The following is a 21,811-nucleotide window of genomic DNA, read 5'->3' as shown; positions in this document are numbered from 1 at the left end:
TCCATCTTACGGATATTTCCGCTGATGTCTTTTTGATAACATGCACTCATCATGATGCGGAGATAGTCATTTCTGATAAATGCATCACTTGGTGACGTACAGTACATTGTGCATTTACTTTAAAGTGCCTGTGACATGAAAAAGCATGTTTATTTCATAATACACGTGGTATTTTATGCCCCTGAATGATATGGACCGCTTGGATGTGTGTGGAAGCGATCGCTATATTTATTTAGTTTTTTGAATCCCGCGCCAGGAAAATGAGTGACTTCCGGCTTCGGTCTTGCATTAAGGAGGAGGGCGCTGTGACGTGTACGGTAGAAGACGTCCTCTTCACGCTACAGTGTACTTGTTAGAACCCACTGCAGGCCTGTATGCTTTTTCCTTTTTTTTTCCCTCCCAGTCATCAACACTAATTCCACACACCTGTCCTGCACACCTGGTCATTACCTCAGCCTCCCTACATAAACACCCTCAGTCCTCTAAGCCATTGCGAGTTTGTTAGCCCTCACTGCAACTTACGAGCGTTCCTAGTTACCTTGTCTTGCCGGTTTTTTTGATACACTTTTTGACCTTGTGGATTTTTGCCTCTAGCCTGCTCCTCGTCTGTGCCTCTGCCTTTGATACAATTTTTGACCTTGTGGATTTTTGCCTCTAGCCTGCTCCTCGTCTGTGCCTCTGCCTTTTCTCTGTGACCTGAACCTTGCTACAGGACCGGCTCTAGACGCATCCTGCCTGGGCCTTCGCCTTGCTCGTCCCCCCCTGCTCGAACAGCCTTCCGTGCCTCTCCAAGGGCCAAGACTTCTTCCTCTCCGAACCCTTGTTAATAAATCTGCTCTGAGCACTGCATTATTGGGTCCGTTTGTTCTCTGATCCGTGTCAGAACAAACTCGCCATAACATGGACCCAGCAGGCTCTTCCCTGTATGAACAGGCAGTCAAAAACCAGGGCCAGCGTTTAGACGAGCATGAGCAGCTCCTGTCTCTTCTGACCCAGAGCGTGTCACAGCTTTCCCACATGGCTACTTCAATTCACAACCGACCTGCTGCCGAAGGGGAAACACCCGTGTGGCCTGAGCCAAATATCCCACCACCCACGAAATACTCAGGTGACCCGACAACATGCAGAATGTTTTTTAACCAGCTAAAGCTTATTTTTGTGTCTCAGCCCCGTCGCTTTTCCCAGGAAACAGCCAAGATTGCCTTTCTGGCCACTCTCCTGGAGGGGGCACCGTTGGGCTACTTCAACGCCCTAATGGAACAGAATTCCCCCCTTCTGGCCTCGTTTGATCATGTTGCAGCCAAGCTGAAAAAGATCTACGACCACCCACTACGCGAGCAGGAAGCCGGAACTCTCCTCCTTCAGATGAGGCAAGGTGGCGAATCCATCAGAGAGTACGTCAGCCGGTTTCGCTCCTTGGCGGTGGAATCCGGCTGGGAAAGCAAGGCCCTAATTTCATCATTTAAGACTGGGCTCAACCCAGAGATCGGCAGGGAGATAGCGCTCAGGTGCCGTTTTTCGACGCTGGACGAGGTCATTAGCACGGCCATAGAAGTGTCGGACCAATACAACCAGTGGAGGCCCCATTCCATCGGCCGATCCATTGGGCCCTCAGCCCACCGCGGTATCGCCGAAGCTGCTTCTCCCACCCAGGGAGAACCAATGCAGATCGGCAGAGCTAAGTTGTCTGCAGAGGAGCGCAGTCGCCGGGTTTCAGGAGGACTCTGTCTTTACTGTGGGGAGCCTGGGCATTTTGCTGTCAAATGCCCCAACAAGAGGCAAGGTTACGCACAAAAACATAAAGTGTCTGTCAGTCGAACCATCTCTCTCGGCATAGCCTCTCGGGTCCAACCCACCGTGGTCTTAAGTTCACCTGTCTTCTCTCTCCAGCAGAAAGCATTGATCGACTCGGGGTCAGACACCAATCTGTTGAACATAGACCTGGCTAATCGACTTGGATTGCAGCTCATCAAAATGCCCTCACCTTTGGAAGCCGTAGCCCTGGATGGAAGTCCACTATGGCGGGTAACACACCGCACACCTATTATCCAAATGGAATTCCCTGGTCGTCATACTGAGAGTATCAGTTTTCATGTTTACGCCTCACCCCACGAACCACTCGTTCTCGGATTGCCATGGCTGAAAAGGCACAACCCCCACATCAACTGGGACACCGGGAGGGTGGTCTCCTGGAGTCCGTCATGTGACTCAAAGTGTATAACGCACGACTTGGCGAAAACTCAAAGGACCCAGATTGCATCCACCACGTTAGTCACACCGAAAGACGAACAAGCGGAGTTTCCAGCCCTTGATAAGGTTCCAGTCTGCTACCATGACCTCAGACAGGTGTTCAACAAATCCAAAGCCACTAGCCTGCCTCCTCATCGCCCACACGATTGCGCCATAAACCTACACCCGGGCTCAATACCCCCCAGGGGTCGTCTGTACTCTCTATCAGGCCCGGAAACCCAGGCCATGACAAACTATGTAAATGAATCATTGGCATCAGGACTCATAAGGAGGTCCTCCTCTCCGGCAGGCGCAGGATTTTTCTTTGTCGAGAAGAAGGACAAGTCTCTCCGGCCTTGCATTGATTATAGGGGGCTTAACGAAATAACCGTCCGGGATCGGTACCCGCTTCCGTTAATGTCCTCTGCCTTTGAGATGCTCCAGGGAGCGCGGGTCTTCACGAAGCTTGACTTGCGCAATGCGTACCACCTTATCCGCATAAGGGAGGGGGATGAGTGGAAAACCGCATTTAATACTCCCATAGGCCATTTCGAATATCTGGTCATGCCTTTCGGCTTGACGAATGCCCCGGCTGTCTTCCAAGCATTGGTCAACGACGTTTTGAGGGAATTCCTGAACGTGTTTGTTTTTGTCTATTTGGATGACATTCTAATTTATTCGCCCGACCTGGAGACCCATATAAGTCATGTCCGCTCAGTCCTAGAAAAGTTACTTCAAAACAGCCTGTTCGTCAAAGCTGAGAAATGTGTTTTTCACCAACCATCTGTTCAGTTCCTAGGTTTTGTCATCGCTGAAGGAGAGATACGCATGGACCCAGAAAAGGTTCGAGCCGTCAAAGAATGGCCCAGGCCCAGTTCGCGAAAAGAGGTACAGCGCTTTTTGGGGTTCGCAAACTTCTACAGAAAATTCATAAGGGGATTCAGTTCAGTGGCGTCACCGCTGCACTCCTTGACCTCTCTCAAGTGTTGTTTTCAGTGGGATCCTAAGGCTGAGGCGGCCTTCTGCAGGCTCAAGCATCTTTTCACCTCCTCTCCGATCCTCCGCTTCCCTGATCCGACACTTCAGTTCATAGTCGAGGTTGACGCTTCCGACTCAGGAGTAGGTGCAGTCTTATCCCAACGATCTCCCCTCACCGGTAAGGTGCACCCATGTGCCTTCCTGTCAAAGAAACTCACATCCGCAGAAAGAAATTATGACATTGGAAACCGTGAACTTTTGGCCATCAAAGTAGCCCTAGAAGAATGGAGACATTGGCTGGAGGGAGCGGAACAGCAGTTTGTGGTGTGGACCGACCACCGGAATTTGGAGCATCTCAGAACCGCTAAGAGGCTCAACGCCCGACAAGCCAGGTGGTCCTTGTTTTTTACCCGCTTTGATTTTGTCGTGTCATACAGACCCGGCGCCAAGAACGCCAAACCGGACGCCCTTTCCCGGGTCTTTCCCTCAGAGGGATGTGCGGAGGACCCAGAACCCATCCTTCCGAAATCATGCTTGGCGGGGGGCTTCCAGTGGCAGATCATCAAGAAGGTCCAGGATGCCACCCAGGGAATGACCAGCCCACCTGGTACCCCGGCGGGGTTGCTGTTTGTGCCGCAAGGCCTCCGAGGGGAAGTCATTCACTGGATCCACACTTCCCGTTTTTCAGGCCATCCGGGGAGTAAACGCACCCTTGCACTCCTGGCTCAGAAATTTTGGTGGCCGCGCATGAGGAGTGACGTCAGAGATTACGTGGCAGCTTGTGTGGTTTGCTCCACCAACAAGACGCCTAGGAGGCCACCTGCAGGCAAGCTGCTTCCCTTGACGGTTCCAACGCGACCCTGGTCTCACATCTCTTTAGACTTTGTCACCGGACTGCCATCCTCACAGGGAAAGACCACCGTATTGACGGTGGTGGACAGGTTTTCGAAGATGGTCCGGTTCGTCACCTTCCCAAAACTGCCCACCGCTAAAGAAACGGCCAGCGCTCTGCTCACCGAGGTGTTTAAAGTCCACGGCTTTCCGTCAGATATAGTGTCCGATAGAGGGCCACAATTCGTGGCTTGTTTTTGGAAGGCGTTCTGTGGACTCATCGGTGCGACTGTCAGCCTATCGTCAGGGTACCATCCTCAGAGCAATGGGCAAGCGGAGAGGATGAACCAAGAGCTGGAAACAACTCTGCGCTGCTTGTGTTCCAAACGACCCACCACATGGGCGCAAAACATCATGTGGGTCGAGGTCGCCCACAACTGTCTGCCGTGCTCTTCCTCTGGATTTTCCCCGTTTCATGTTGTGTTTGGGTATCCAGCCCCTCTATTCCCACAGACGGAGACGCCCACCCAAGTACCCTCTGCTTTGTTGTGGATCCGCCGCAAGAAGAGGGTGTGGAACCAAGCCAGAGCCAGTCTCGTCAGAAGCGCTGCCCGTATGAAGAAGTTGGCAGATCGCCATCGGTCGAGCAACCCGACATACAAGGTGGGTCAAAAGGTGTGGCTGTCAACAAAACATCTCCCTCTCAAGGTCGGGAGCCGCAAACTGGCTCCCCGGTTCGTTGGCCCCTTCCCAGTCTCCAAGGTCGTCAACCCAGTGGCCGTACGGTTGCGACTCCCCAGGACCATGAGGGTCCATCCGACCTTCCATGTGGGACAACTCAAGCCGGTCTGTGTGAGCCCACTGGTTCCCCCCACGCCGCCTCCTCCACCTCCTCGATTGATTGACGGCGGTCCGGCCTATACGGTGAGGAGACTCATGAAATCCAGACCACGGGGTCGCGGGTTCCAGTACCTCGTGGACTGGGAGGGCTATAGCCCAGAGGAACGTTCGTGGGTTCCTTCCTTTCACATCCTGGACCCGGACCTCATTCGGGATTTCCATCGGCTCCACCCCGATGCGCCTGGTCCGTCCGGAGTCCGTCCCTAGGGGGGGGGTTCTGTTAGAACCCACTGCAGGCCTGTATGCTTTTTCCTTTTTTTTCCCTCCCAGTCATCAACACTAATTCCACACACCTGTCCTGCACACCTGGTCATTACCTCAGCCTCCCTACATAAACACCCACAGTCCTCTAAGCCATTGCGAGTTTGTTAGCCCTCACTGCAACTTACGAGCGTTCCTAGTTACCTTGTCTTGCCGGTTTTTTGATACACTTTTTGACCTTGTGGATTTTTGCCTCTAGCCTGCTCCTCGTCTGTGCCTCTGCCTTTGATACAATTTTTGACCTTGTGGATTTTTGCCTCTAGCCTGCTCCTCGTCTGTGCCTCTGCCTTTTCTCTGTGACCTGAACCTTGCTACAGGACCGGCTCTAGACGCATCCTGCCTGGGCCTTCGCCTTGCTCGTCCCCCCCTGCTCGAACAGCCTTCCGTGCCTCTCCAAGGGCCAAGACTTCTTCCTCTCCGAACCCTTGTTAATAAATCTGCTCTGAGCACTGCATTATTGGGTCCGTTTGTTCTCTGATCCGTGTCAGTACTGTTGTGTATGAGCACGAAGGATTCAGCTGATTTTGCGGATTAATACGTTTATTTTTCGCATCACGCCAGCCCAACGGCTGCAGAAAAATCATTCTGTATGAGGGAGAGGCGTATGCGCCTTTTTGGAGTTTCAAAAGGTTCCCATTCACCGTGGATATTTACTGTGGGACCATTGGACTTACGAGGAAGTGAGTAAACATCTTGTTTTGTATTATGTCAAATACGAATACAGCGATTACAAAGTAAACACTACAAACTTCCTTTAAATGAAGGGCTACTTACGTTTGATCATTGATAGGCATGTAAAAAGCTCTCCTAATGCATTAGCAGCAGCATGTTAGCTGCGTTAGCTCCAGCCACCATCCTCCGGGGAACGAACTGTAAATTGCTCTCCGCCGGGCGGTTTGCCGATCCGCTAAGACATTCGATAACCGGGTCGTCATGTCAAATAATCCAGGATAGCTATGTGTGATTTTCCGCTTTGAAGACTTTGAAACATCACTCGGTTTGGGTTAGCATGTCGGCTAGCTGTCACACCTTCTGGTTTGTTTACGTTCTCCGAAGCCAGGGAAAGGAAATGACATATGTCCGATTTAGGTGTCATAAAATATCGTTCGGGAGGTGCGACAGTAAAGGTGAAGTCGACAGTTTTGACCATTATGGAGCAATTTTGCCATGTCCTGAATAAATGCATTTTTATTATTTCATATTCCATTCAGCACAAGACTGTTATTTGTCATGACCATGCCATTTATTTAGAAATTGGGGAAAATACTTGGATAAAAAGAGTATCTTGTAAAAATATTGAAGTAAAGAGACAGAAACAATGACATTTTGCCGCTCTCTTCGTCGCGTTTTCCTCGTTGTGAATAGTTCCCCCTCAACGGGCTGACTGGTCCTTCTCAAGCCATTTATATAGCTATTGGGGAAAAATACTTGGGTAAAAAGAATATCCTGTAAAAATATTGGAGTAGAGAGACTGAAACAATGACATTTTGCGGCTCTCTTCGTCGCGTTTTCCTCGTTCTGAATAATTTCCCCTCAATGGGCTGAATAGTAAAATCGATGAGCCAAGTCTACCGCTGACGTCATCCACCTGTTGGGGACGCTAAAGCCCTATAATGGTAGGCGTGGCTAACCGGCAGATTAAAAGACTAATTTTTCGTCATCTGTGCTTTGCTAAATTGTTGTATATAGTCGAATCGTCTCAATATATGATTCTAATTCACATAATAATGACATTTTAGACTTTTTTTCTCGTGTCATATGCTCTTTTAATGAGAAGCTAGCTCTCATCTACAGCCTTTTTCAAGAATGTTATCACCGCTCCTAAGACAAAATGTGATCTGTTTTATTTTTATTTTGTTTATGCTTCCTCAAAAACTATTAATAGTAAATTCCTACCTTGTTTAATTTTAATTGTTGAAAAAAATTAAATTTATAAACATGGACTCCACTTCTTTTTTGGGATCTGTTGGAGTCTTTCACCTATATGTTACCTCAAGATTAACTCTTTAGCTGCCACACTGTAAAAATAGTGTTCCACCGATACCATTAATTTGGCCACTGATACCAATTCCGATACTCGGCTGTCTTGTATCAGCTGTATGTTTTTTTTTTCTTTTCTTTTTTTAAATATACTACATATTTATATAGTTTACCTTAATACACAGCAAAAACACACCTCCTTAGAGCTAGTTAAATTCCCTTGTTTTCAGCGTGCGACTTATAGTCTGGAAAAATCCGGTACTACATTTCTACATACTCACTTGAATGCAAAGTAATTCTATCATGGCTTGGTCAGACACTGCTTACAGTGCTGGCCAAAAGTACTGGCACCCCTGCATTTCTGTCAGCTAATGCTCAATTTCTCCCGGAATATGATTGCAATTACAAATGCTTTGGGAGTAATATCTTCATTTATTTTGCTTGTAATGAAAAACACAAAAGAGAATGGGAAAAAAAATTAAATCATGATCATTTTACACAAAACTCCAAAAATGGGCCGGACAAAAGTATCTGCACCCTTTGAAATATCATATGATGCTTCTCTAATTTGTGTAATTAACAGCACCTGTTACTTACCTGTGGCACATAACAGGTTTTAGAAATACTCTTGCAGCCAGTTAAAATGGATTAAAGTTGACTCAACCTCTGTCCTTGTGTGTACCACATTGAGAATGGAGAAAAGAAAGAAGACCAAAGAACTGTCTGAGCACTTGAGAAGCAAAATTGTGAGGAAGCATGGGCAATCTCAAGGCTACAAGTCCATCTCCAAACACCTGAATGTTCATGTGTCTACCATGCGCAGTCATCTATAAGTATAAAGCCCATGGCACTGTGGCTAACCTCCCTAAATGTGGACGGAAAAGAAAAGTTCACGAGAGATTTCAAAGAAAGATTGTGCGGATGGTGGCTAAAGAACCACGACTAACATCCAAACAAGTTCAAGCTGTCCTGCAATCCGAAGCTACAACAGTGTCGACCCGTACTATCCGTCGGCTTCTGAATGAAAGGGGACTCCATGGTAGGATACCCAGGAAGACCCCACTTCTGACCCAGAGACATAAAAAAGTCAGGCTAGAGTTTGCCAAAACTTACCTGAGAAAGTCAAAAACGTTTTGAAAGAAGGTTCTCTGGTCAGATGAGACAAAAGTAGAGCTTTTAGGGAAAAGGCATCAACATGGAGTTTACAGAAAAAAAACCTGAGGCCAGTCAAAATTGGCGGAGGTTCCCTGAGGTTTTGGGGTTTCTTTGCTGCCTCTGGCACTGGACTGCTTGACTGTGTGCATGGCATTATGAAGTCTGAGGACTACCAACAAATTTTGCATCATAATGTAAGAACCAGTGTGACAAAGCTGGGTCTCCCTCAGAGGTAACTGAAAGGTAAGTGAAATGGAGAATCGTCTTTGTGGATGTGGTCAATGCTTTAGCAAATAAAATATAATTTCCCTGTATGCTGATATGTTGCTGAGAAAACTACGATACTTCCCCTCCCGTTATGACAAAAGGAAGTTGCTCAAACTAATCCTCGACAGGTGATGAATGTACTTTTGAGGTTTCCTATATCACTTTCATGCATGGTAAATTGACATTTGAAATATGAGCAATGATAGGATGCACCTTGAAATGCCTGGTGGAGAGGTATGGAAATTAATCATAATTAGCCCCCTGTAAATTTTCACCAATCTGGCACAACCCAGACTTTGGAGTTAATAAAACTATTTATTTTAGCACATGGGATGATACGGGAATAAACCAGTTACAGCATTTGTTTAAACATAATACGTTCATGTCATCAAAAAAATACTACAAGATTTCCAAATCAAAGGGGTCAATTGCCTTCAATACAATAAAATCAGGGCAGCCATCAGAAGCAAATTCTTATCACTAACCGGTACGTTAGACCCACCACATTTCGTAAATAAAATAATAAACATCCAGCCTCAACAACAACAAAAAAAACCTTTCAAAAGAATATAAAGCTTTCCCATGTGGCAAATCTGCTTGTCTACCAATCGAAAAATGGAATAACGAACTTTCGGTAACATTAGATAATAACTATTGGTCCAAAATCTGTAAAAGTACATTCACAATGACAAAGAATAAGAACCTTCAACTTATACAGTTCAAATTACTGCACAGATGGCATAATACTCAATCTAAAATGTACAAAATGGGGCGCTCCCAATCAGATAAATGTACAAGCTGCAACGAAGATATTTCAGACACATACTTTCAATCCCTTTGGCAATGTAAACCAGTTCAAGAGTTTTGGTCACAGGTAACGAAGAAACTCTCTTCCCTATTGAACTGCAGGATGGCACATTCAATGGCAGCCAATGAATTAAAGGTCTATAATTTATGTGAGTCGTATGAATCTCTTGAAGGCGAAAGCTGAGTTATTAGTAAGATGTAAAATTTTGCCGCCATGCTCAAAATTTAGCGTTTTCTGTCTGTGTTAAATTGACTTCAATATCTTTGGACAGCAATTCCCTGCCAGGCTGCCGTGGCACATTAGTGTACTGTGAGAGATCATCAGGGGTGCCATGGGAAATTATTTAATTTCACTTTACAAAGTTCTCTATCTACAGGAGTGACAACTGCAGCCACATGCTGCCATTAGTGCAAAAAAAGCCGTGGATTTGTGAGTTTATCAAATTTGTGTTCAATTAAAAAAGGCCCAAATTTCACCCCCAGTTAGTCAATATGAGTTGATTGAGGTGAAAATATTAGTGATAAGATTATTGTAATGTTAAATAGGTACCCAAATCACCCTCCTAAAAGTCCATGCTCGTTTTAGATATTTAGCACTCATTTTCTCATTTGATTCCCTACTAAATTCCGAAAGTTCCAGTATTCAATTTTAGTACCAGAAAAGAGCTGTCCTCCCAGAGGGCATTCACTATTATGAAAATCGTATCTAAAAGTCAAGGCGGAATCCATTTTATTGGTTCTTTTTGGACTATTAAAATTCATCACTGTGAGCACTAAACAATGGCCCAGGTTTTGTTTTGACTTATCCTGATTGCCGCTTCTGAGGAGGATGTTAATTCAACATTTTTATTGTAGATATGATCAATTTTCAGTTCTGACAAATCCAACCCTAAAAGACTTGCTTTGAAGTGGTGCTTGTCATTTATACTCAACTTTATTTATATGATGGTTATGAAATGGAATGAATGAATGAATTGCATTGAATGATTACATTTCAATGCCATTAATGGTGAAAAACATCCATTGCATTTTGACTGGAAGAAGCTGGTAGATTCATCACTGCATCCAATGCATTTTGACTGGAAGAAGCAGGTAGATTCATCACTGCCAGGCTTCCCTGGCAAAATGAATTGGGTGTCTAGTGTCGTCAATGGCAGCTAGTTGCTGATTTATGACAGTTGGAAGGTTGTTGATAGGTTTCCTTAGGTTGAGTGTTTTAAAATTACTATGTGGTCAAGGCGGAAAAAAAATTGTGGAGCAACTGTAGTTTGTCCATCCACGTCAATGGCAGCCATTTTGTTAAACAATATATTTATTAACTCATTGGCTGCCAATGACCGCATTTGAGCTGGACGGGGCTTATGATGATTGAATACTTTTTTTTTCTCCAAAGATTAAAAAATATCAGACAAAAAAATAAATAACTGAAGAATACTTACATTGTGTGAACAAAATGAAAACTAAAATAAAAACTTTTGAAATTATATTAAAATAAATTTAGAAGCGATTTATATTTTTAGTAAAATAAAAAATGTGGATATAAAATTAAATAAAATAATTGTGGAAGTGATGTTTTTTTTAATTAAATAAAAAGTCAGGGAGAAATACTATTTTTAAAAATGATCCGAAAAATTAAGTGATTTAAAATAACAATACATCCAAAACCATTTAAAAATTGGAATTTGGTGTTTAGAATTCTTACTATGATTGCACAAAATTTCTCCTCATACAGTATGTTGATTTATTGTGACCATTTAAAAATTTAAGGAATGTGATAAAAGGTTCCCAAGATTTTAAAAATGAGCTGAACATTTCGAAATTTGAATGATTCGTTTTAAAACATGGGAGGAGTTTTATGAGATAAAACCTTTTTTGAGAATTTGACCGATATTTGTTAATTTTTCAAATATATACTCTCAAATTTCTAACTCATGGTTTGCCTTTGACAGCAATAGAGAGCAATAGAGATTGCTGCCAGTTCTCCCAGTCCAAATGAATTGGATGTCTGTTGCTGTCAGTGTTAGCGAATGAGTAAGTGAATGAGCCTGTTATTCACAAAACGACTTGTATGTTTTGGGATAAATGGGTCTTCTAAAAATTCTGATCAAATTGTGCAGGTGTACGTAATGTTGCGTCTCCGGAAAACGGCAATGAGAGAAGCAGAGCTCTGCAGACTGCTTTAGTGAAAAACAAAAACAAAAAAATAATGTGCAGGCCGGCTGTTATTTTTCACTTGTCGATTTCCTTATTGTCTTCTCTTTTAAATATACACATTATCTGCCTTGTGCTCCTAATAATCACACACACGCATACAAGCCCGTTTTAAGGCATCTCAATCACTGCAGCTAAAACAATCCACCCCCCACCCCCGTTCTTGTTTTCCTTTTCCACAGTTTTCACAATTCTCATTATGTCTCAGTATTCACATCTCCTCCTCCACCTGTCCTTTGTGCCTCCCTCATCTTTTATATTCTCCCTCCCTCTCGCTCTTTCCGTTTCCTCCCCCCATCACCTCGAGTGCTCGTAAGAGGAGATGTTTGGACCAGACATTGGATTTTTTTCAGCCCGCAAGTGCTGGGGAGGCCTGAGGGGTCCTGCGGGGTTGGCCCTTGTTGCTTGTGTGCATTGCAGTTCTCCTGCTAACAAGCTCATTGCACATACAAACCTGGAGCTTCACTCCGAGTAGGTTTGAGGTGAAAGGGGGCTTTGCTGCTGTTGTTTTTCTTTTGTACTCCCTTCATTCATCCAAACATTAGGTCCCTGGTTGCACAAACCCACACCCCTTCGCTGATCCCCCTCCTTGTTCTTCCATGCTTCAGTGCTTGTACAATGTACACAAGCTTGGGATCGTCCAAACGACACACGCTACGTGCGGCAACACACAAGTGGAAACAGATTAGCTTCTGCCTTATATTGCAGGTGGATCAGAGGTGATTGCTCTAAGACTTCAGGGGAAGCTGAGCTTCCCTCAAAATGTCAAACAATAAATGTATGCTGTTGTGTGTAGGGGAGACTGGGGTAGTGTGAGACACCCCCTGTATCTAAGTGTGGAGCATATCATGCAACCATCATGTTTTCAAGCCCCTAACAATTCACCTTGTCCATGAAGAAGCGATCGTCCTCCTACTTAAGAAATTAATTGGTTCTGGAAGTCTCGTAACCTGAAAATTCCTTAAGTAGAGACATGTTTTCCATGTAAATGCCCTAATCAGTTCCAAGCCCCTCAAAATTCAGACATAAATCTTTTATAAAGAATGAAAACTCCAAATAACACGATCGATCGCTGCCAACCCTCCCAGTCAAGATTGGATGTCCATCGCCACCAATGGTAGTGAATGTGACATGGATCAGCGTATTTTCTTCAAAACTATTTCAAAACGTTCATACTTCTAGTCAGCATAGATTTCACTAAAACATTACATCTGCATTTTGAGATCATAACTTAATAGCCACTCATTCATATCAATATAATATCCATTGCTGTGATGCCATTCAATCAATAACGTTTGATTTGCGTTGCTGTCATCTCAAACTTGTTCTCAGGAGACTCTCGGATGTATGTACAAATAATTCATTTGATTTTCACTTAGCCCTGATAGGACTGTTAACGGCAGCGAATAAATATGAGCACCCGTACAGTTGCAGCAAATGTGCTTGGACAGCAAAAAACTCAGTTTTAGAGTAATTGATATAGCACTGCATTAAACAGTATTTCATATGTGGGGGTAATTTTCTAATTGGTGGGGGGATGCAAGTTATTGTACGGCATTCACTGTGAGGGAAAGCTCTCTCTCACTGGAGTGGAGGTACATTGTGATTAAATTCTGAACCTCTCAAAACTCTGCACAACTTGAATTTATGAATTTTTGTGCCTAGCGCTGGCATCGGAATATCTGCTTCTCCAAAATTATCACTTTAAAAAATGATGGTGAGTTAGCATTTTGGCAAAAGTGGCTGTTTTCATTCTAAAGATTGGTGATTAAATTGTAAAAAATAATACATCAAAACAAAACATGCAGCTAAATTCAACTCTCATTATCAACATGTTGCCCACCTGTAGTGTACATTCATGACCTCTTTTATCTTGGACCTCATACCCTAAAATGTCGTCAATCGTTCTCTTCTCATAGGCTCATCAAAGTTATCGCGAGAATGCCTTGAACTCATGACCTCCATATTTAGGGGCCGTTTACATGGTGACGCTCCAAGAAAACGAGACATTTAATGTTTGCATTTACATGGTTCCGTCCATTCAAACGATGTCGCAATTCCGCATGAAAACGATGCAGTATTCATGCTAGGCCCGAGGGGGCAGTAGTTTTACAAGGCACCAGCTACCTTCACAACAACCTCCTCAGCACTGAAGACAACATACCCGCCAACTCGAAGCAATGGCGTCCACACGTTTTTTCTTGTTTTGCATCAAAAGGCACAAAAACGCGAACATAATATATATTTAAAATAAAAATATTATAAAAACAGTAAATTAAAACCGATATTCCACCGTGTTTGCTGTTTTTAATGTTTAGTAGCAGTGACTGCGAAGCCCAAAGTGACGTTTGCGAGTGCTGACATCATCAGAGCAAGAGCATTCTATTCATATACTGTAGTTGCGGACCAATTGCCGCAATCGAAACGTTCCGCTTTTGGAGGCCGGAATCAAAAGTTTGCATCTTCCCCTTCTGTTTTCGCCATCACGTTGTAAAGGCGAGGCCATTTCGCAACACAGACGTTGCGTCTTGGTGTCACAGTGTCACCATGTAAACGGCCCCTTAATCACCCTTTCAGTTTAATATTACAAAACATATCCTGCAAGATAATAATCCGTTATCGTTCTTGAACTATCTTGAAAACAAACATACAGACAGACGTACGGAACCAAATACATAATTTACATAACGCGCGCTTTTGTAGGTTTCGCCTGCTGTTAATAACGCACATGTGAGATCCAACTAATATATTTTTATGAAACAATATGAAATTGATCAAATTTTGACAGGATAAGTTTTACAACTTTGATTTATTTTTTTTCCTGCCGATACTCATCAATGCTCACTTTAGACTCGATTCGCCTGAATGTTTTTTTTTTTTTTTTAAACAAACATTGTTACTAAGATTTTAAATACACACATTCCACGCATACATGTATAGCAAGCGGGGCTGGGTATTACGATAAATATCCACTATTGCAATATGCATAGCAACATACTGGGCAATGCTTATTATTATTATTATTATTATTATTATTTAATGTTAACAGAATCACAAACCTAAAACAATGTTTAAGTAATTTTATTTGTTATATGCTACCGCAAACAATTTTCAGGGATTCTACGTAGCTAGCTAGAGCCATACAGCTAGGCCTAAATACAGTATATGACGTAACAACTACCGTATTTTCCACACGTTCAATGAATGGCCTATTAAAACTGTTTTCATATAGAGGGTGCACCGCATTATTAAAGCGAAGTAGTAATAGTAGTGGTTGGGTTCGTGTTATGTATCCACTAGATAGAGCTGTGCTAAAGGAAATGTCATGCCGTGATTAGCCAATATTGAGCTATATATGGTGCACCTTTTATTGCCGAAAATAAGGTATGTAACAATCAGTTTTATTGATAGATGATGATTGTAGCTGATGATACAGTGATCCCTTGCTATATTATGCTTCAAACTTTGCGCCGTCAGTCCATCACAGATTGTTTTCCATTAAAAAATAAAAATAAATAAATACAGCATTTTATTTAATAATGTTCAGATATATTTACAGTATGTATACGTGTACAAATCATTGTTATCTTTAATACATATATCATTTATATCGTAATTATTACATTTGCAGTGCTTAAAATATACATGTTATAAAAGAAAACACTCCTCCTTGAGTCATCACCTTATCGTGGTGGAGGGGTTTGCGTGTCCCAATGTTCCTAGGAGCTATGTTGTCTGGGGGCTTTAAGCCCCTGGCAGGGTCACCCATGGCAAACAGGTCCTAGGTGAGGGGCCAGACAAAGAATGGCTCACAAGACCCCTTATGATGGAAAAAATTACAGGATCCAAGTTTCCCTTGCCCGGACGCGGGTTACCGGGGCCCCCCTCTGGAGCCAGGCCTGGGGGTTGGGCTCGATGGCGAGCGTCTGGTGGCCGGGCCTTTTCCCATGGGGTCCGGCCGGGCACAGCCCGAATAGGCAACGTGGGTCCGCCTTCCCATGGGCTCACCACCTGTGGGAAGGGCCAAAGGGGTTGGGTGCGTAGCAATTTGGCAGTCCGACCCCCGGCTACAGAAGCTAACTCTTGGGACATGGAATGTCACCTCTCTGGCGGGGAAGGAGCCTGAGCTGGTGTGTGAGGCAGAGAAGTTCCAACTAGATATAGTTGGACTCTCCTCCACACACAGTTTGGGTTCTGATACTAGTCCTCTCGAGAGGGGTTGGACCCTCTTCCACTCTGGAATTGCCCACGGTGAGAGGCGCCGAGCAGGTGTGGGCATGCTTATTGCCCCCAGGCTTGGTGCCTGTACGCTGGGGTTTACCCCAGTAGACGAGAGGGTAGCCTCCCTCCGCCTTCGGGTGGGGGGACGGGTCCTGACTGTTGTTTGTGCTTATGCACCAAACAGCAGTTCAGAGTACCCACCCTTTTTGGAGTCCTTGGAGGGTGTGCTGGAGAGTGCCCCCTCTGGGGACTCCCTCGTTCTGCTGGGGGACTTCAACGCTCATGTGGGCAATGACAGTGAGACCTGGAGGGGCGTGATTGGGAGGAACGGCCCCCCCGATCAGAACCCGAGCGGTGTTCTGTTATTGGACTTCTGTGCTCGTCACAGATTGTCCATAACGAACACCATGTTCAAACATAAGGGTGTCCATATGTAGGGTGTCCATATGTGCACTTGGCACCAGGACACCCTAGGCCGCAGTTCGATGATCGACTTTGTGATCGTGTCATCGGACTTGCGACCGCATGTTTTGGACACTCGGGTGAAGAGAGGGGCGGAGCTGTCAACTGATCACCACCTGGTGGTGTGTTGGCTCCGATGGTGGGGGAAGATGCTGGTCAGACCTGGCAGGCCCAAACGTATTTTGAGGGTCTGCTGGGAACGTCTGGCAGAATCCCCTGTCAGAAAGGGCTTCAACACCCACCTCCGGCAGAACTTCTCCCTTGTCCCGGGGGAGGTGGGGGACATTGAGTCCGAGTGGACCATGTTCCGCACCTCCATTGTTGAGGCGGCCGATCGGAGCTGTGGCCGTAAGGTGGTTGGTGCCTGTCGTGGCGGCAATCCCCGAACCCGCTGGTGGACACCAGCGGTAAGGGATGCTGTCAAGCTGAAGAAGGAGGCCTATCGGGCCTTTTTGGCCTGTGGGACTCTGGAGGCAGCTGACAGGTACCGGCTGGCCAAGCGGACTGCGGCTTCGGCGGTCGCTGGGGCAAAAACTCGGACATGGGAGGAGTTCAGCGAGGCCATGGAAAACGACTTCCAGACGGCTTCGAGGAAATTCTGGTCCACCATCCGGCGTCTGAGGAGAGGAAAGCAGTGCACCATTAACACTGTGTATAGTGAAGATGGCGTACTGCTGACCTCGACTCCGGACATCGTGAGTCGGTGGGGAGAATACTTCGAAGCCCTCCTCAATTCCACCAACACGCCTTCCTTTGAGGAAGCAGAGTCTGGCGACTCTGAGGTGGGCTCTTCAATCTCTGGGGTTGAAGTCACTGAGGCGGTTGGTAAGCTCCTCGGTGGCAAGGCCCCGGGGGTAGATGAGATCCGCCCGGAGTTCCTGAAGCCTCTGGATGTTGTAGGGCTGTCATGGCTGACACGCCTCTACAACATTGCGTGGACATCGGGGACAGTGCCTCTGGATTGGCAGACCAGGGTGGTGGTCCCCCTTTTTAAAAAGGGGGACCGGAGGGTGTGTTCCAATTATAGAGGGATCACACTCCTCAGCCTCCCCAGGAAAGTCTATTCAGGGGTGCTGGAGAGGAGGGTCCGTCGGGAAGTCGAATCTCGGATTCAGGAGGAGCAGTGTGGTTTTCGTCCCGGCCGTGGAACAGTGGACCACTCTACACCCTTGGCAGGGTCCTCGAGGGTGCATGGGAGTTCGCCCAACCAGTCTACATGTGTTTTGTGGATTTGGAGAAGGCGTTCGACCGTGTGCCTAGGGGAGTCCTGTGGAGGGTGCTCCGGGAGTACAGGGTACTGAGCCCCTTGGTAAGGGCTGTTCGGTCCCTGTATGACCGGTGTCAGAGTCTGGTCCGCATTGCCGGCAGTAAGTCGAATTCGTTCCCAGTGAGGATTGGACTCCGCCAAGGCTGCCCTTTGTCACCGATTCTGTTCATAATTTATATGGATAGAATTTCTAGGCGCAGCCGAAGCGTTGAGGGTGTCCGGTTTGGTGGTCTCAGCATTGCATCTCTGCTTTTTTCAGATGATGTGGTGCTGTTGGCTTCATCAAGCCGTGACCTTCAACTCTCACTGGGGCGGTTTGCAGCCGAGTGTGAAGCGGTTGGGATGAAGATCAGCACCTCCAAATCCGAGACCATGGTCCTCAGCCGGAAAAGGGTGGCATGCCCTCTCCGGGTCGGGGATGAGATCCTGCCCCAAGTGGAGGAGTTCAAGTATCTTGGGGTCATGTTCACGAGTGAGGGTAGGAGGCAGCGGGAGATTGATAGGCGGATCGGTGCAGCGTCTGCAGTGATGCGGACTCTGCACCGGTCCGTTGTGGTGAAGAAGGAGCTGAGCCAAAAGGCGAAGTTCTCGATTTACCGGTCAATCTACGTTCCTACCCTCACCTATGGTCACGAGCTGTGGGTCGTGACCGAAAGAACAAGATCCCGGATACAAGCGGCCGAAATGAGTTTCCTCCGCAGGGTGTCCGGGCTCTCCCTTAGAGATCGGGTGAGAAGCTCGGTCATCCGGGAGGGGCTTGGTGTCGAGCTGCTACTCCTCCGCGTTGAGAGGAGCCAGTTGAGGTGGCTCGGGCATCTGGTTCGGATGCCTCCTGGACGCCTCCCTGGAGAGGTGTTCCGGGCATGTCCCACCGGCGGGAGGCCCCGGGGTCGACCCAGGACACACTGGAGAGACTATGTCGCTCGGCTGGCCTGGGAACGCCTTGGAATCCCGCCAGAGGAGCTGGCTGAAGTGGCTGGGGAGAGGGAAGTCTGGGCTTCCCTGCTAAAGCTGCTGCCCCCGCGACCCGACCCCGGAATAAGCGGAAGATAATGGATGGATGGATAAAAGAAAACATGAAAGAAACAAAGCATGTCTTATATACTGTATATCTCTTTCAATGCTCTTAAATCTGAATAAATACTTTGAACGCGCCCAAAAAAATTACATCAACATTTTCTATGTAAATAAGCTGCTCCTCTACTTCGCGGATTTTCGATTTTCGCAAGGGGGCGTCCCCATTAACTGCGAAAAACGAGGGATCACTGTAATAGTAGTTGCAACTGAGACCCCCAATTCAATGAGGCATCTAGTAACCATTGTCTCTGGTTGTGGCTTGTTGCAAATGAGAATCACGCATGTGTGTGACCATGACCTGTAATGGTAAGACGGCATCTGTAAAAAAATATTGACAAAGAAAATAAATGGAAAAATATTAAGTATTTCTCAAAACGATATTTACACAATTGACTGGAAACTCATTGTATTGCGATTTGTGAAGTGTGCCACTCCATATCACAATATTTTGATCCATCGATAATATTGCCCTGCTGCAATAGTCTTGTCACTACTATAAGAATCAGCCGTGCTTGAGTTTCAAGAACATCAACATGATACCAAAAAAAAAACAAACAAGCGTGGGGGCAAAAAAACAACTTTTCCTTAATTTTTGTTCCTGGAGTTGCTCTTTTAGATTCCTCCCAGATAATTTTTTGTCATGTGTTTTATTCACTTTAGGCAGAATCAAATTTTATCAAAGAAAATCATGTTAAAATGTAACCTAAAACAACGCACATTCAGTTAATGATAATTTTATGATGGAATCAATCACAAACTATCTACAATATGATTTTAACATATTTTTGTTAGCATTTCAAACAGTTTCTTCAAATTTAACTCATTGGCTTCCACTGACGGCAGGGGCGCTGCCAGGGATTTTAAGCCCCATGAAAAGATATCAGTTTGGGCCCCAACAAAAGTGACAGGACACACACACACATTTAGAGTATCAACTATGTAATTTCCTGCATTCTGGTGAATCTTTACACACTAATTTGTGCATTTTCTGCATAAATTTAAGATGGAAATATATTCATGTAAACATACAGCATATAGAACAAGAATGAATCGATTGATATCATCTATAAGAAATGTACTGAAGGCCATCTTTTACAATTTAAATATATTTTTATTAGAAATATTCTCAAAGCAAATACCATAATGAATGACTTAGAATAAATGTTTTGTTTGAACTTAACTACACTACAGTCAAGGGCGTAGGTTTGCGTAGGGACGGTTGGGACAAAACACTACCAACTTTTCAGTATGCTTAAATTGTCCCCACTAACTTTTAAGCAACCTTATTTGCGTTATGTAATGACTTCAGTTATATAGGTTATTTATATTGTCTTCCCATATGTTTTAATTGTTGTAATTGACCCCACCATTATTAAGTGAATAATTTTTATTATGTTTAGATTTACATGTACATCTTTTTACTTGCTGAATGTGCCGGTCCATTTTTTCATCCTAAACGCACATTTGATTGGCTGATGATCAAACCCTTACACACACCAACATTACACATTAGAGTTATGAGAAGTTTTTTTTTTCAGCCAGCAGCAGCCACTGTTAGAAATGTAAAAAGTAGGGCTGTCAAAATTATCGCGTTAACGGGCGTTAATTAATTTTTTAAATTAATCACGTTAAAATATTTGACGCAATTAACGCACTAGGCCCGCTCAGACAGATTTAAATGTCAGTACAGTGAAAGGCCAACTTGTTAATTGTGTTTTATGGAGTTTTTCCGCCCTCTGCTGGCGCTCGGGTGTGACTTGCATATGTTATATGGCGTAATGTCGCCCTCTGCTGGCGATTCAGTGCAGCTGATTATTTGGGTTTCGGCGCGCTTTTCTGACGTGATTATATGTAGACGCGAACTCACACTAATAGACAGTGCTATTCAGACCAGCTAACGTCCGCATCCAGTATTCAGTGGCAGTTCTCATAGCCCCATCACACTGTTTGTGTCTAATACATGCATCGCTTGTGAGTTATATTCCTCCTTTGTTTATATTCATGAGCATTAGATAGTTATTGATGATGTGTATTTGAATTTGTTCACATATATGGTGAAATGCAGTTACATTGTTAGATGCTTGTGAGCTAATTGGCTAGTGCTACTGCTCAAATGGACACGTGTGTGTACATTTTATGTTATTTTGTGATTTATGCAAGTTATTGACACATTGCCTTGTTATTTTCTGTTTTACAAAAATACAAGAAATGTGCTCCTGTCAAAAAGAGATGACTTCAGTAAAGCCCTTGCAACTTTGCCACACCGTCTGATTTCTTTTAGGAACTTATGTTCACTATCTGTCAATTTGTGTACTCACACACATTGAGGACAGAATAGGGCTACTAGTTTATTTTTTGATTGAAAATTTTACAAATTTTATTAAAACGAAAACATTAAGAGGCGTTTTAATATAACATTTCTATAACTTGTACTAATATTCATCTTTTAAGAACTACAAGTCTTTCTATTCATGGATCACTTTAACAGAATGTTAATAATGTTAATGCCATCTTGTTGATTTATTGTTATAATAAACAAATACAGTCCTTATGTACCGTATGTTGAATGCATATATCCATCTTGTCTTATCTTTCCATTCCAACAATAATTTACAGAAAAATATGGCATATTTTATAGATGGTTTGAATTGCGATTAATTGCGATTAATTACGATTAATTAATTTTGAAGCTGTAATTAACTCGATTAAAAATTTTAATCGTTTGACAGCCCTAGTAAAAAGACATCATTGTTTTGGAAGTGGGGAACACACCATTAATTTTGCTACTGTAGGTCCAACATGCATCAGTGTTAGCATAACATTAAACTGTGTGAACTTGCTAACCTGCAAAACTCAAGTAGGAAGCTGCTTCGAAAGAAATGTCCTTCTCTGTGTTTTCTACTGTTTACATTAAATAAACTGTGAGAAATGTAGTAACCTCTGCTGGCAACTATGGAACTAGAAAAATGTTAGCGAGAAGCTGCTTAGAGAGAGAGGTGCTGCACAACCTCGTACGTAGCTCACACAACACAACATTCACACAACAATCATAATTAATTATGTACATAAAAAATAAAAAATTTTGGGCGCGAGCTACCCACACTAGCTTTGTGATTGACTGGTCAATCGTGTTCAACGTTATGAGCACCCTGTATTTAGTATATC

The sequence above is a fragment of the Corythoichthys intestinalis genome, chromosome 3 (genome assembly GCF_030265065.1).
Source record: "Corythoichthys intestinalis isolate RoL2023-P3 chromosome 3, ASM3026506v1, whole genome shotgun sequence".
NCBI classification, from domain to species: domain Eukaryota; kingdom Metazoa; phylum Chordata; class Actinopteri; order Syngnathiformes; family Syngnathidae; genus Corythoichthys; species Corythoichthys intestinalis.
Note: the sequence above shows the minus strand (reverse complement) of the source record.